A 15,092-nucleotide genomic window follows, 5' to 3' on the forward strand; every position below is an offset into this window, starting at 1 on the left:
GTTTCCAAACTTGCACAAAATCAATCAACAACTAACAGTTTCACAATATGTAATTTCTCGATCAAACGAGGGTTTCCAAACCTTAATTCGTATGAACCCTAGACTAAACATAGCATGAACAACTTATCATCATCATCCAACCGGATTAAACCCTACCATCTAAACATATTAACCAAGTTCAAATGTGACACAGCCGTTTAAACATATCTATTCGGTTCTAAACATGCAATCCGATTTACAACAAGAACAATAACAAGGATAGCAAACTTCAATCCGTTTATCATGCATACACATATCATACAACATATCAACCGAGTTACTAGCATATCCCTAACCAATCATGTAATCCGATAACTAACAAAACGTATAAGCATACAATTAGTGGCATCATACTAACCGAGATGAAAGTAGGGGATCGATTCGGTTCACGAGCTTCGAAGGATGTTTGCCGTCGGGTTCCAAAGCACACGAGAGAGAGAGAGAGAGCTTCTAGGGTTTGTGTGTGTTAATGTGTTTTTGCAAAACAATGAAACTCAAACCCCTACATTTGGTTTTGTGTTTGCGAGTGGGGAGTGGGCCGAGCCCAACTCGGCTGCCTAATGGTGTCCGATTACAAGGAGTGGCCCGAATGGGCTTGTGTGACCGGTTGAGCCTTGTGCGATCGGGTTATAGTGTGTGGTTTGGGCTCGTTCACTACACTAACATTTAACACACATATCACATAATCATAACATTCAATTATTAAAGTTCACGCAATCACATCTAGTTCAACAGTTACACGTAATATAAAAGACGGTAAGGTACGAGTTGTCACATTATCCCCAACTAAAAAGAAATTTCGTCCCGAAATTTGGTATGCACTCACTGAGGAAGCTAGGTAGATTATAACGTTCACTGGTTTTCCTGGGGTGTCACATCCTCCCCCCGTTGATCTGGAATTTCGTCCCGAAATTCCGAAGTAGTAGCTTCAGCCTCAGTAGTGGTTGCATTGGTTCCGAATAACTGGGGGTTCTTTTCTGTCATCCTGTCTTCGGTTTCCCAGGTGTACTCTGGGCCACGTTTGGAGTTCCAACGTACTCGAACAAGAGGGATTCTCTTGCTTTTGAGGACCTTCACATCCCGGTCCGTCATTTCTACTGGTTCCTCGACGAACTGCAACCGCTCGTCGATAGTGAGTTCTTTGAAAGGAATAATAAGGGTCTCATCTGATAGGCACTTCTTCAGATTCGACACGTGAAATACATTGTGAACTGTCCCGAGTTCAGCTGGTAGGTTCAACTTGTAGGCTACTTTGCCGATTTTCTCAATGATTTCGAACGGTCCGACGTACCGCGGATTTAGTTTGCCCCGTTTGCCAAAACGAACCACACCCTTCCAGGGTGAGACTTTAAGTAAAACCCGGTCCCCGACCTGAAATTCCAAAGGCTTTCTACGCTTGTCCGCGTAGGCTTTCTGACGGTCGCGTGCTGCCGCCAAGCGTTGTCGTATCTGTGCTATTTTCTCTATGGCGTCCACTACAATCTCCGGACCCGTAATCTGACTATCCCCCACCTCTGCCCAACAGAGAGGTGACCGGCATTTACGCCCGTACAATGCCTCGAATGGAGCGGCTTGTATGCTAGTGTGATAACTGTTATTGTACGAAAACTCCACCAAAGGGAGATGTTTTTCCCAGCCGTTGCCGAAATCGATAACGCATGCTCGAAGCATGTCTTCAAATGTTTGAATCGTTCGCTCAGACTGCCCATCCGTCTGAGGATGATATGCTGTGCTCATGTCTAACCGTGAGCCAAAAGATTTGTGCATCGCTTGCCATAGTTCTGACGTGAATCGTGCATCGCGATCCGAAATGATGGAGGTGGGCACCCCGTGCCTCGAAACAACTTCCTTAAGGTAGTTGTCTGCGAGAGTGGAGAACTTATCCGTTTCCTTGATAGCTAGGAAGTGTGCAGACTTGGTGAGTCGATCCACGATCACCCATATGGTATCATTCCCACGCTGGGATCTAGGTAAGCCCGTAACGAAATCCATGGAAATTTCTTCCCATTTCCATTGCGGTATCTTGGGTTGCTGAAGTAGGCCAGCTGGTTTCTGATATTCAACCTTGACTCTTGCACAGGTCAAGCATTTTCCAACGTACGTAGCGATGTGGGCCTTCATGCTAGGCCACCAATAAGTAGTTCTGATGTCGTGGTACATCTTATCCGACCCTGGATGTACCGAGTAGCGGGACTTGTGAGCTTCGTCCATCACAAGTTCGCGTAGACCGCCATAAAGTGGGACCCAAATAAGCCCCGTTACATAGTAGGCGCCGTCTGCCTTCTGTTCCATTCGTTGTCGTGAGCCGCGTAAGGCTTCAGCTTTGACATTTTCGGGTTTCAATGCTTCTACCTGAGCATCTCGTATCTGTGCAGGAAGGCTAGACTGAATCGTAAGCTGTAGCGCTCGCACGCGCCGTGGTAGAGTGTCTTTCCGACTGAGGGCATCAGCCACAACATTGGCTTTGCCTGGGTGATACTTAATAGCGCATTCGTAATCGTTCAGTAGTTCAACCCATCGTCGTTGACGCATGTTCAAACCCTTTTGCTTAAGGATATGCTCGAGACTCCTGTGATCGGTGTAAATCGTGCACCTGGTACCGTACAGGTAGTGTCGCCATATCTTAAGCGCGAAAACAACAGCTCCCAGCTCTAAATCGTGCGTCGTGTAATTTCGTTCATGTATCTTAAGTTGGCGTGAAGCGTAAGCAATAACCTTGTCGCGCTGCATTAACACACATCCAAGACCCTGAATGGATGCATCACAGTAAACCACGAAGTCGTCTGTGCCCTCTGGCAAAGAGAGGATAGGTGCACTGCAAAGTCTATCCTTTAAGTGCTGAAAAGCAGTCTCCTGAGGGTCTCCCCAGCGATAGGTGACACCCTTCTGTGTCAGTAGCGTAAGCGGCTGAGCAATCTTTGAAAAGTCTTTAATAAACCGTCTGTAGTAACCCGCCAAACCCAAGAATTGGCGTATTTCCGTTGGCGTATGTGGTGCAGGCCAGTTTCTGATCGAATCTACCTTGGATGGATCGAAATGGATCCCATCCTTGTTCACTACATGGCCTAGAAAGTGGACTTCACGAAGCCAGAAGTCGCATTTGGAAAACTTAGCGTACAGCTGTTCCTTTCGAAGAAGTTCCAAAATAAGGCGTAGATGCTGCTCGTGTTCCTCCTGACTCTTGGAGTAGATCAGGATGTCGTCCATGAAAACAATGACGAACTTGTCAAGATAGGGTTTGCACACCCTGTTCATAAGATCCATAAATACGGCAGGCGCGTTCGTTAACCCGAACGGCATGACAAGAAACTCGTAGTGGCCATAACGAGTTCTGAATGCTGTTTTGGAGACGTCCTCCTCCCGGACTCTCAGCTGATGATAACCTGACCTCAGGTCTATCTTCGAATAGTAGCACGACCCTTGCAATTGGTCGAATAAATCATCTATGCGTGGAAGAGGATAACGGTTCTTCACCGTCACCTTGTTGAGTTCACGGTAGTCGATGCACATTCTGAACGTACCGTCTTTCTTTTTCACAAATAGTACTGGAGCTCCCCAAGGCGAAGAGCTTGGGCGAATGAAGCCCTTTTCCAAGAGCTTTTGTAGCTGCTTTGACAGTTCTTCCAGTTCTGATGGAGCTAGACGATATGCTGCGCGAGCTATGGGTGCTGCTCCTGGAGCGAGCTCGATTTGAAATTCGACCTGACGATGAGGCGGTAAGCCAGGTAAGTCTTCAGGAAACACCTGAGGGTAGTCGCGTACAATTGAAATATCCTCCAATTTCTTTTCCTTCGCTGATGCGTCTGTAACGAGTGCCAGGATGGCAGTGTGACCCTTTCGTAAACATTTCTGCGCCTTTAAGAAAGAGATGATGCCAACCACAGCACCACTCTTGTCACCTTGAACTTCGAGAGGTTCTTGACCGAATCGTGGAATACGAATGATCTTCTCACTGCATAAGATCTCTGCCTGATGTTGGGATAACCAGTCCATCCCAATGACGATATCGAAACTTCCCAGGACTATGGGAATAAGGTCGATGGAGAAAACTTGACCAGCTAAGACAATACTACAACCCTTGACTATCTGCGTGGCTTCTAAACTCTTACCGTTAGCTAGTTCTACGACATGTTTGGTGCTTAGGGGTGTTGATGTACGTTTTAACAATTTACTGGCTTTCACAGAAATATAACTTGTATCCGCACCCGAATCGAATAAAACAGTAACATAAATATCATCAAGGAGAAACTTACCCATAACCACGTTGGGATCGTTCACTGCGTCACCTCGACCTAGCACAAAAGCGCGTCCCCTAGCTTCATTGCCATTATTGTTGTTGTTTCCCCCGTTGTTGTTGTTGTTCCCGTTACCCTGATTGTTGTTGTTGTTGCGATTTTGGTTCTGGTTCAATTGAGGGCAATCGCGTTTGTAGTGACCTTCAGCCCCACACTGGAAACATCCCCGGTTTCCACGCTGTGGCTGCTGCTGCTGATTCTGTGGAGCTGGTGGTGGGAGTTGCTGGTTCTGGTTTGCTGGCCGTGAGCTTCTACAATCCTTTGCCTCATGGCCCGGCTTGAGGCATCTTTGACATCGTTCCCTGCGACACCTTCCACTGTGGTGTTTGTTGCATCTACCACACCATGGGTGAGTTCCCCTATAACCACTCTACCCCTGACTGCCCGATGATTGCTGATTCGGACTCTGATAATCGTTGGTGCGACGCTGCTGTGTTTGGGACTGAACAGAAACTGATCCCTTGCTGGAATCCCCATCCCATTTCCGTTTGTTGTCACTGGGGGTAGCAGAAGTAGTGACAGTAGTAGTGGTAGCACTGATGCGTTTGGGCAACTTGTTCTGTTCCACCGCCTGATCCATGAGGCGATGAGCAAGGCGCTGGATGTCTTGGATGTTGTCGAGGTTTGCCGATGTAACATGACTCTGAATCTCTGAGGCTAGACCCTTGAGGTACAATTCGATGCGTTTGATGGGAGGGTCCACCATGGTAGGACACAAAATAGCCAGTTCGATCGCTTCGTGTAAGCTTCTATCTCTGACCCCGTCATCTTCAAGTGATAAAACTCATTCTCCAACTTGTGAATATCATCCCTTGTGCAGTACTCACGTTTGATAAGTTCTTTGAAATCATTCCAGGGTGTGGCGTTAGCAGCTGCCAACCCTAAGATCTGAACTTGGGCGTTCCACCAAGTTAGTGCTATTCCTTCCAGCGTGCCAGTGGCGTATTTCACCCTGCGAGCCTCAGGGCATTCACACATTTCGAAGACTGACTCTAGCTTCTCAAACCAGTGGAGGAGTCCCACTGCCCCCTCTGTGCCGCTGAAAGTACTTGGACGACAGTCCATGAAGTTCTTAAAGGTGCAAACTTGCTGCTGCGCTGGTTGACCTATTGTGTACGAATAGGGCAAAGTTTAAATACAAGGGCTAGTTTAGGAGTGTAGGATCTAAAGATCCTAGCGTAAGCTATGACTACAGGATATACTACCTGCTTGAGCAGCTGCAAGTGCCGCAGCAACTTGAGCTTGAACGAGAGCCTCTAGCTGGGCTTGTGTCATGTTAATCCGTCCAGACATGATCTTCATAGTAAAAGTAACGTAAGTGAGAATGGTTCGCGAGTAGGGCGTTGACAGAAAAGCGTAAGCACGTAGGTATTCTCATGTAATAGTATCATGTGTATCTAAGCGTAATGCGAGCAAAGTTCTATACGTTTCTAGCATGCAGGCAATAAACATAAACCTTATTACCTAGGATGCCGAGTCTTGCACGTGGAGCGAAGCGTCGTTGTGGATCGTTGAGAGCACTGTTCTGGTTATAGTCTGGTTTTAATAAAAACGTTTTCCCCGTATTAAAACCAAGTTCTCTATAACCAATGGCTCTGATACCAATCTGTCACACCCCCAAAACCCCACACGCGGAGTACCACCGCTTGGAGGCGTGACATGACCAGGATCAAGCCATCAATCATATCAAACATAGCATTTAATAATAAAAGTAGATAAAGTAATTCATCACGACATGATTGATGTTTCAAAATACCAAACTTTGTTTAAGTAGCGGAAGCAAAATAATGAAAACCCAAATAAGTTATAAGTTCAAATATCGTTCACGATCCGTATCCCACAACGACCTGCTCCTCCCTGTGCAAGCTCCATAATGTACCTAAGGTCCTGCAAGGCATGCAGCAGATAATCAACAACTAGTTGAGCGAGTTCACAGTTAACAGTTCAGTAATAGTATAGTGTGGGTAGCGTTTTGTTCGTTCGTTAAGTCGTATATCGTTTAGTTCGTATCGCGGCCTCCCAGGCAGGTGTGCGAAGATATTAGGGGATGTTCCTCCCGAGTATTCTAGACTAGGTTTGTTTGTATCGCGGCCTACCAGGCAGGTGTGCGAAGATTAGCAGATTACAGTTCGCGGCCTTCCAAAGGCAGGTGTGCGAAGTCAGTCATAATATCGCGGCCAACCCTTGGCAGGTGTGCGAAGATCGTTCAATGAGTGTTACTAGTCTAGCAGTAGGTTCTATCATCTATGTATGTACAGTAAATCATCAAATCCCCATTCCCACCCTGGGAACCCCATGCCTTGGCTTGTGTGAACTCACCTTGGGTTGCTCGGCAGATACACAGAAAGCACAGGTAAGCTAGTAAGTGGTCAACCACGTCCTATCATGGTTATTATACAAGTCAGGTTTGGTTCAAGTAATGCACTCATGAATCATAGCAAACACGTATAGCATGCAAACAATCAAAGTATAGCAATTCACCACATATGCGATTCAGATGTCTAAGCCCAAACTATACCCGGCCCAGCTAACATAGACAGTCCAATTAGCAGTCAAGTACGTAAATCCAATTACTTGGCCCAATCGATTGCGCCCGTGATAGTGTAGGGTCCAAAACAGTGTGTGCGAAATAACTGGTCTCGAGTCGCAACCAGCGATCTCGAGTCGCAACAGGAGTGTCTCGAGTCGCAAGAGGGCTGGTCTCGGCTCGTCATGGTCCGGTCTCGAGTCGCAACGGGACTCGCAACCGTGGTCTCGGCTCGTGCTGCTGTGTGAGGTTTCGAGTCGCAACGGGACTCGCAACCTCGGTCTCGACTTGTGCGGTTTGTGCCGGAAGTGTGTGGTCTCGAGTCGCAACCGTGTGGCTATCAAATTGTAACAGATTTCCATGTTTCATGCAATCAGTTTCGTGGTTTCCAAACTTGCACAAAATCAATCAACAACTAACAGTTTCACAATATGTAATTTCTCGATCAAACGAGGGTTTCCAAACCTTAATTCGTATGAACCCTAGACTAAACATAGCATGAACAACTTATCATCATCATCCAACCGGATTAAACCCTACCATCTAAACATATTAACCAAGTTCAAATGTGACACAGCCGTTTAAACATATCTATTCGGTTCTAAACATGCAATCCGATTTACAACAAGAACAATAACAAGGATAGCAAACTTCAATCCGTTTATCATGCATACACATATCATACAACATATCAACCGAGTTACTAGCATATCCCTAACCAATCATGTAATCCGATAACTAACAAAACGTATAAGCATACAATTAGTGGCATCATACTAACCGAGATGAAAGTAGGGGATCGATTCGGTTCACGAGCTTCGAAGGATGTTTGCCGTCGGGTTCCAAAGCACACGAGAGAGAGAGAGAGAGAGAGCTTCTAGGGTTTGTGTGTGTTAATGTGTTTTTGCAAAACAATGAAACTCAAACCCCTACATTTGGTTTTGTGTTTGCGAGTGGGGAGTGGGCCGAGCCCAACTCGGCTGCCTAATGGTGTCCGATTACAAGGAGTGGCCCGAATGGGCTTGTGTGACCGGTTGAGCCTTGTGCGATCGGGTTATAGTGTGTGGTTTGGGCTCGTTCACTACACTAACATTTAACACACATATCACATAATCATAACATTCAATTATTAAAGTTCACGCAATCACATCTAGTTCAACAGTTACACGTAATATAAAAGACGGTAAGGTACGAGTTGTCACATTTCTTGTTTAATCTGAGTTGGTGATCGGTAGTTTCCATCATTCGAGGTTTTTTATGCCGGAGATCATTCATTGATCAAGGGCTTTTTCCTCGTATAAATCTCTGTGTCACTTGTTCAGTACATTTCAGAGTGATTCTTAATATTATACGTTGATTCAAGCATCACACCTCACAACAGAAAGTTTGGTTGCATTATCATTGCTTGATTTTTGACCAAAACAATGCCCTAGGAATTTACCTGCTTTTACACCAAAATGACACTTGGAAGGATTTAGTTTCATATTAAATTTATTAAGGATATTGAACGCTTCCTCCAAGTCTTTAAGGTGATCCTCACCTTTTTTAGACTTAACCACCATGTCATCTATATAGACTTACATAGTGTGTCCAATTGATGTATTGCAAAATACATCGGTATTCGCGTCAGTTTTAGTCGTTAGTTCGTTAGTTTTAGTGTCGGTTTTAGGTAGGATGTATATACTTTTGATTGTTTCGTGTTTTCCAGGTTTTTGCAGCAAAAGGAACAGATACGAGGTAAAATCTGGGTAGGAGAAAGTTTGGCACGGAAACCGAGGAGTCGGGAGCTGAAACGGAGCGAAAAATGCATCCCTGGAGCTTCCAGGCGGCCCGCTTGGGGTCTTGCAACACATCCAGGCGACCCGCATGAACTTAACAAGGAGAATTGAAGTTATTTAAGTTCAGGCGGCCCGCCTGAACTTAAGGGAAACTACGAAGCGGGCCGCGAGCCTTGTGGAATGATTTCTGATGTTAAACCTTAAGGCGGCCCGCGTTATCTCTTCATTTCATCTCAAGCGGGCCGCGTAAAGTCCCTATGTCGGCAACAGAGTTGCGTGCATGAAAATTTAGGGTTTTTGGGGCTATATATGGATTGATAAACGTCAACAGCCGGGTACAACAGCACAATTACGAAGTTTGGACATCTTTGGACGATCATAGAGGCTGATTGAAGACGTTTGAAGGCACGCAACTGCTGGGAATCATTGTTGAAGCGCAGAAGCATTCGGGATTGGAGTTCACGGGTTTTATAACCTTGTTTCTTTCGTTTTCGTTTGTTTCTTGTTATTTGATGATGAATTCTGTTTTTACTATGATTAATACTATGTATTTCGACATGATTATCGGCTAAATTTCCGTAACTACCTAGACATGGTTGAATGATTGCTTAAGTTTGATTATTTTTGGATTTATGGAAGCTATGGATTGTTTATAAATTGTAAACGGTTTGTTCTATCAGTTAGATGTGTTTGCATGCTTGATTTTGTTTAATGATTAATTATCGCTTCGCATGAATCTTGGTGACGGTCTTTATCACATAATAGAATCGTGCTAGATTTTAGGTTTTGGTGACTGTCTATATCACGTAATAAATCTAGAATCTTTAGGGTTAAATCGGCCGATAAACCTTAGAAGTAATAATTGGTAATTTTATAAAATCAAGTGTTCTACTAATCATCAATAGCTGTAAGGTGCGAGATTATTGCTAGGTCTAAGTGATTAAACCGTTAGGTGGGTCCTTCTTAGGAAGTTAACCTTTTGGCTGCTGTTTAGCAAGTCTAGCTGAGAAAACAAACCTATCCTAGGTTTAGGTCTCGTAAGGGAGTGAGCCTCGTAGGATACTTTTATAAACCCAATTAGATGTCTTGTAAAGGAGTCTAATAACCGGTAAATTAACAACCTTTAGGGGGTCTTAGCGCGCTCTTGAGAAGGATTAGGGGTCCTCTGATTTCCCGAGGGGTGAGAATCCCAAGATCCCGGTTCCATAGCAGACAACTTCCAATTATAATCAACACTAAAAGCAATAAGGATTCCTGTCTAGGTAGTTCCTTCATCATCTCTGAGTTCGGTTTTCGTGTGAGTTCGTGCCTTGTCTGACCGTTCGTCTAGTTAATTTAGTTTAATTTTAATTACAATTTTAGGATTTTTAGAAACCCCCCCCCCAAATTAATAAACAATTTAGTATGTCGTGTCAGTCCGAGTCTAGATAGAGTCGTGGCGTAAGCAGTAGAGTCTCGTGGGTTCGATACTCGGACTTACTTTAGCTTTACTACATCGATCGGTTCACTTGCCAGTTGTGTGGGTTTAGGTCGAGTCTTAGTTTTATAAATTTAAAGCTTAGAGAGTCTAGAATTAGGGTAATTTAGTTAGTTTTATTTGACCCATTTTCAGCACATCAAGTTTTTGGCGCCGTTGCCGGGGACTCTTGGCGATTGCGCTAATTACTTTGTTTGGACTTGCTTGACATATTACGTGCTATTTGGTTCTTTGTTTGAGTCGTAGGTGTCTAAGTAATTTAGTGTCTTTTATAGTTAGTCGAGTCATTTATTAGAGTCTTCTTACTTGTTTGTTCTCGGTTTTTTTGCAGTGGATGCCCCATACGCGCTCGCAGGGACCGCCGCCGTTGCCGTTTGCACTCAAGTCTTCCTTCTCGTCATCTGCGTCCGAGGTACGTGCTTCTAGCTCTACTTCATTTTCACAGTCCACCCTAGCGTTCGATTTTACACCAAAGTCTTCACCCCACAATTCCCCGCCACCCACCCGTCCACCTAGTCCACCACCCGTAGCTCACATGGCCCGTAGGACAGTTTACGACCAGGCTACCACCGGCTTCGCCGGTGGTAATTCCCCCATCACCCTTCCCGAGATCCCGAACGATCGGTCTTGGCAGATACCATCCTACATTATGACCGCCATCACCAATTCATGCCAGTTCCATGGTCGTGACGACGAGGATGCCCCCGCCCATATCAATCGCATCACTCGTCTCTGCAGCACCTTCTCCATTGAGGGTGTCAATCTTGATGCTAGGTATCTTCAGGTTTTTCCATTCTCACTTGCTGGACGCGCAGCCGTCTGGTTCGATTCCCAGCCTGCTGGCACTTTCACTACTTGGGCAGGCCTTCGCGATGCATTCTTAGCCAAGTATTTTCCGCCAGCCAAGGCATCTCGCCTTCGCGACCAGATCCACTCATTTCGTATGGAGCCAGATGAGCCTTATCACTTAGCTTGGGAGCGTTTTCAGACCCTGATTACCCGTTGTTCTCAGCATGGTCTATCTGACTGGGCGTTAGTAGAAAAGTTCTATAATGGACTTACCCCTGAGATTAGAGCGTGTTTCGATACTTCAGCAGGAGGTCAGCTTATGGGAAAGAAGACAGTGGCGGAGTGCAATAACTTGTTTGAGAGTTTTGCCCACTCCGATATGGACTACTGCACTACCAGCAGGACTTCCATTCCTGTGCGTACCACCTCGGCCGGTCGAGGGGTAAACCAAGTTGGCTTGGATTCATCGGTAGCTGCTGCAGTCGAGAGAGCGAAGGAGGAGTTGAGGCAAGAGATGAGGCAGGAGTTGAATGAGATAAAGAAGAAAGTCGATAGATGTGAGGTTTGTCGAGGGGGACATGATACTATAGATTGTCCTACGATCACTCTTGAGCAGGTAGAGTACATAGCCGGTCAGTCTAGGGGTCCCACGAATCCGTTCAATAATTCTAATTCCAACTGGCGCGGTAGTGGTAATTCGAGTGGTTATCGTTCGTCTGGAAATCCTCCTGGATTTCCATCTGGTCAGTATCAGAGTAGAGGGCCCGGTATTTACACGCATTCTGGTTCAGGGCAGTTTAGTGGGCCAGGGTCGAGTGGTCAGTTTTCGAGTGGAGGACCGACTCAGGAGAGTCAGGGTAGTGGGAAGGCTCCTGAGGTTAGCACGAACAGGTTGGAGGAGATGTTCGCCCAGATGATGACGCGGACCGATGCGTTCATGAAAAATCAGGAGCAAACTAACAAAAACAACGAGCTCCAGTTCAAGAATCAGCAGGCCGCCCTCCTTGATCTTCAGAGGACAGTAGGCGGGCTTGCTAAGCAGTTGCAGGAGCACCCGCCGGGTCAGTTTTCGGGAAACACTTTCACGAATCCCGCGAACCAGTCAGCAAAGGCGATTACGACCCGTAGTGGGAAGAGTTTGGGAGAGGTCGTGAGAGAGAGAGTTGAAGAGGAGAAAGAGGATGAAGTCGATGAGGAGATCGAGATGGAGGCTCCAGGCAAGGTGCACACGAGGCTAGCCCCAGCAAGTACCGCACACACCGAGGAGTCGCCAGCAGAGCAGAGAGTGGAGAAGCAGCCGACGAGGGGTCGGCCGGCACCGGTGATTGATTATTCTCGCCTTCCGTTTCCCGCCCGTGCCAGGCAGTAGAAATATGCCCAAGAGTACGGGAAATTCCTCGAGATGTTTACTCAGTTGAAGATCAATCTTCTGTTCATCGAGGCGCTTCAGTCTATGCCTAAGTACGCGAAATTCCTTAAAGATCTTTTGAAGCGTAAGGAGAGAATCGGTGAGCTTTCGAATATTCCATTGACAGGAGGTTGTTCCGCGGTAGTCTTGAATAAGCTACCAGAGAAGTTGACCGACCCTGGCACATTCACGATTCCATGTTTCTTTGGGGGAGCCGTTACCCCTTCTCACGCCTTAGCCAATTTAGGGGCCAGCATCAACTTGATGCCATTCTCGTTGTATGAGCGTCTTGGTCTAGGAGAGCTTACACCCACGCGCATGTCATTGTCCTTGGCTGACCGATCAGTCAAGTATCCTCGTGGGATAGTAGAGAATTTGTTGGTGAAGGTCGATAGGTTTGTGTTCCCAGTAGACTTCATTGTGCTCAATATGGAGGCCGATGAGAGAGTTCCGATTATTTTAGACCGTCCATTCCTTCGAACCGCAAAGGCGATCATTGACGTCTTTGACGGTAAGATTTCTCTTCGTGCGGGTGACGAGGTTGTCACATTCGAGATCGATATGGCGATGCAGCATCCTAGTTGTGGAGATGATGTTAGTGGGCCGTGTCATTCCGTCTATTTTCTCAATTCATTCATAACTTGTGTCGACACGTGCTTCGAGTACATTAGTGGAGCCGATCTAGTAGGTGAGGGAGTGGTTGACGAGCATTCTGAGGATGAGGTAGATGAGGAAGAGGAGGAGCAGTTTGATGAGAGCGATGAGTTGAGTACTGAGCCGTTAGAGCTCGATGCGATTAGTGATGAGAGTACTCCCGGAGAGATTCCACCGCCTTTAGAACTTAAGGTTCTTCCTTCACATCTCGAGTACGCGTTTCTAGGAGAGAAGCCGAATAGGCCTGTCATCATTTCTTCGAAGTTGACAGAGGAGGAGAAGTCGAGGTTGATTGAGGTGCTTAGAGAGCACCGTGATGCGATTGCATGGAGGTTATCCGATATCAAGGGCATCAGCCCTACCTTTTGCACGCATCGCATTCTGATGGAGGACGTTTTCAAGCCTGTAGTGCAGCCGCAGCGTCGGTTGAATCCGAATATGCAGGAGGTAGTGAAGAAGGAGGTGATGAAGTTGCTGGAGTCTGGTTTGATCTATCCTATTTCTGATTCAGCTTGGGTGAGTCCTACGCAGGTCGTCCCGAAGAAAGGGGGGATGACGGTTGTTCTGAATTCGAAGAATGAGCTTATTCCGTCTCGTACTGTTACGGGTTGGCGTGTGTGCATTGACTATCGAAAGTTAAATGACGCCACTCGTAAAGATCATTTTCCGCTCCCATTCATTGATCAGATGCTTGAGCGTCTCGCGGGTCAGCAGTTCTATTGCTTTCTCGACGGGTTTTCGGGTTATTTCCAGATTCCTATTGCACCAGAGGATCAGGAGAAAACCACTTTTACATGTCCATATGGCACATACGCGTACCGACGCATGCCATTTGGATTATGTAACGCTCCTGCTACATTCCAGCGTTGTATGATCGCGATCTTTCAGGATATGGTCGAGAGTTCGATGGAGGTTTTTATGGATGACTTCTCAGTGTATGGTAGTTCTTTCGATCAATGTTTGACGAATCTTGAGAGGATGTTGAAGAGATGTGTGGAGACGAAGTTGATGCTGAACTGGGAGAAGTGTCACTTCATGGTGACTGAGGGGATTGTGCTAGGGCACAAGATTTCGCGAGCAGGTATTGAGGTTGATAGAGCAAAGATAGATACGATTAGCCAGCTTCCTCCGCCGACTAGTGTGAAGTCGGTTCGTAGTTTTCTCGGTCATGCGGGATTTTATAGGCGCTTTATTAGGAATTTTTCCAAAATCACTCGCCCCATGACGCGATTGTTGGAGAAGGACGTTCCTTTCGTCTTTGACGAGGAGTGCCTTCGTGCGTTTAAGTTTCTGAAGGAGAAGTTAGTGAGTGCACCGATCCTCGTGTCGCCTGATTGGAGCTTACCATTCGAGCTGATGTGCGATGCGAGTGACTACGCAGTTGGTGCGGTGTTAGGGCAGAGACGGGAGAAGCATTTTCACCCGATTTACTACGCGAGTAAAACGCTGAATGATGCCCAGGAGAATTACACCACCACGGAGAAGGAGTTGTTAGCAGTGGTGTTCGCGTTCGATAAATTCCGATCATATCTCGTTCTGTCGAAAACAGTCGTGTTCACTGATCATTCTGCTCTGCGCCACCTGTTTCAGAAGAAGGACGCGAAGTCGCGTCTTATACGATGGATTCTGCTTCTTTCCGAGTTCGACATTGAAATTAAGGATAAGAAGGGGGCAGAGAATGTGGCGGTGGACCACTTGTCCCGCTTAGAGGATCCGAAGCGAGAGGAGATTCGTGAGGAGGCGATAGGAGATAGATTCCCTCACGAGTCTATTGATGCTGTCACGGCAGGAGCCGTGGATCTCCCGTGGTATAGCGACATCGCTAATTATTTGGCCGACGGGTTTGTGATGGAGAGTTTGAATGCGCAACAGAAGCGGAAGCTGATGAGGGATGCTAGGAAGTACATATGGGATGACCCTTACCTCTTTAGGATTGGAGGCGACCGTGTACTTAGGAGGTGTGTTAGTAGGGAAGAAGGTGTTGGGATCCTGAGACACGTGCACGAGGGTTTGACAGGAGGTCACCACGGAGCACATACGACCGCGCAAAAAGTCTTCGACTGCGGTTTCTTTTGGCCTACGGTGTTCGAGGATGCTCAGGATTTCGTTAGGGCCTGTGATGCCT

Source organism: Helianthus annuus, chromosome 17, assembly GCF_002127325.2.
Source record: "Helianthus annuus cultivar XRQ/B chromosome 17, HanXRQr2.0-SUNRISE, whole genome shotgun sequence".
Classification (NCBI taxonomy): domain Eukaryota; kingdom Viridiplantae; phylum Streptophyta; class Magnoliopsida; order Asterales; family Asteraceae; genus Helianthus; species Helianthus annuus.